The sequence below is a fragment of the Taudactylus pleione genome, unplaced genomic scaffold, assembly GCF_031769625.1.
Source record: "Taudactylus pleione unplaced genomic scaffold, aTauple2 ptg002305l, whole genome shotgun sequence".
NCBI classification, from domain to species: domain Eukaryota; kingdom Metazoa; phylum Chordata; class Amphibia; order Anura; family Myobatrachidae; genus Taudactylus; species Taudactylus pleione.
In genome coordinates, this window is record NW_028286696.1 from 25394 (window position 1) to 27697 (window position 2304).

The following is a 2304-nucleotide window of genomic DNA, read 5'->3' on the forward strand; positions in this document are numbered from 1 at the left end:
AGTCATATGGATGCTACAGTGAAGAAAAGAAGAGAGTAAGGAGTGGAGCAGAGCTGGTAAGAAAAGAATGTGGAGACCGGCCAGAGAGGTAGGTGTCTGTGTGTGTTTAGGGGGGGCATTGTGACAGCATTGCTACAAAGGAATTAATTATCTTATTTTCATAGGTGTATATATCCATGAAAACAGTGCTCAGGTCCGTGTGTTATTGAAGAGAGATTTGGTCACAGTCTGTCCATAGTCTCACACCCCAATTCCCCAGCTTTAAGAGCATTTATTTTTTAAATAGAGCCTGTAGTAGCCTCTGTCTGATAGAGCCATCCTGTTATCTCATGGCCACCCTACCCTCTAGCCCTAGTAACATACACTACCCACCCTACCCTCCAGCCCCAGTGACATCCACTACCTGCCCCACCCTCTGGCCCCATTGACATCCACTACCTGCCCTACCCTCTGGCCCCATTGACATACACTATATGCAATACCCTCTGGCCCCAGTGGCATGGTTGAATATATGTGCAAGCTGCACCTCCTATTCACAATGAATGTCCTCCTCTGTTGCTTAATCATCTACTTGCAATATATTACCAGTCTTGATCTGTAGTTAACATGACGGTGCTTTCAGCAATTATATTTATTGTGCCTGTATATTCCCTTATTAATATACTCCAGTCAGATATTTGTGATCACCAGAGTATTGTATAAGTTCCTACTGTCCTGAATTTTAAGACCTGGCAGCATCCCAAGTACTGTTGAGTCTATCACTCTAAGGGAAGAATGGGTGGCTGTTATAGGCAGAAGACCTCTGTAGCATCGCTGTAGGAATCTCATTTATACCTTGAGTCTATTAAGTCAATCACAAAGCTGTGAGCAATGCATTAACTCTCGGAGTGTCAGTAATTTATTTAATATGCAGTATTGCAGCTGGTAACATACATCAAGAAATTGGATTCAATATGTGACCAATGCTGGGACTCTCATTACCTTGCTTTGCCATTATCTCACTGTAACTCTATAGAATGTTACTTTTCTTCTTATCTGAATTTTTCCTGCAGGTTGTATTAAAGGAGAAACTTTGATTGACATCAGTATCGGATCCATTCTTCATCATCTTTTTGTTATAAGTAATTTTTTTAAAGAAATCATTATACTAAAATTGAGAGAGTCATGTATTATGGAACTCAACAAATGGGTGAACACCCGCACTGGGGCTTTTGATTGGACTCATGCATCGAAGATTGTTACCGAGCTGGGAGGCATCAGGTAAAATGTGATTCTAAACATAAAAGAACATAAAAGACATAAAACATAAAAAATTAATGAAGATACCTTACACATACAGAGCATATAGAGAGTTACAAGGAAAGTGTTTATGCTCTTAGAGAAGATCATTTTGAGGTTTTTTTGTGGTATAAAAAACTGAAGTGAAACATACAGTTCTGCACTGTCAATTGAACCTGCTATATTATATAATATAATGGTTAAATTATTTTAGTGTGGAAGAACAAGAAAAGGAAGAAAAGTTGAAGGAAACAATTAAACGCATTGTGAAATTTGACCTCAGCAAAGAAAACCTCACGGATGTTACCACAAGCTGACTGTATAGTTACTGCGTGGTTGCTGGATGTGGTTTGTCAGGACCAACAAGATTACATCAGAAACCTGAGGAAGATGTCAAAGTTGCTTAAGCCTGGGGGATACTTTATTGTTATTGGGTGCTTAAATATCACATATTACACTGTTGGTAATGAAAGGTTACATGCATTTAACTATGATGAAAGTTATGTAAGAAAGACCCTCACTGATGAAGGATTTGTAATTGGTTCCTGTGAGTTACTTGATAGAAAAGTAGAGAGTGATCTCATAGATTATAAGCAATTGATGGTCCTTACTGCTGTCAAAGGAAATATTTAGGATGTCTGAGTAGTGGCCATTGGCTGGATGGATGATTCCTTATAAAGCTTCTTAAAACTACTGATCTACCTTAGTTATTATTACCTTCTATATTCCTAAGCCATTTTCTAAATCTTACAGCTCTTATCATGTGACGTAGATAAAGATTATATAAAAAAAGTAATTATAAATAATTTTTTTCCTCATGTTTCTAGTAAATCAAAATTAAAAAAATGCTAAAATGTTTTGTTTTTAAGTTTTTTATTCAAAGCAAGGAGTTGGGGCATATAATGGGTGGAGGTTCTGCTACTATGATAAGAACTACCTGTTTCAGAATAAAATGATGGTACTTAGTACCTGATGCAGATCCACTCGCTAAGGCGCGATCGCTCGTTCTGAGCGATTTTTGCCCAA

General features: G+C 37.8%; 1 pseudogene; it reads left to right on the top strand.

Annotated features, from left to right (window-relative positions):
- Positions 1–1063: 1063 nt before the first annotated feature.
- Positions 1064–1911, top strand: LOC148431385 (nicotinamide N-methyltransferase-like; annotated as a pseudogene).
- The last annotated feature ends 393 nt before the right edge of the window (positions 1912–2304 follow it).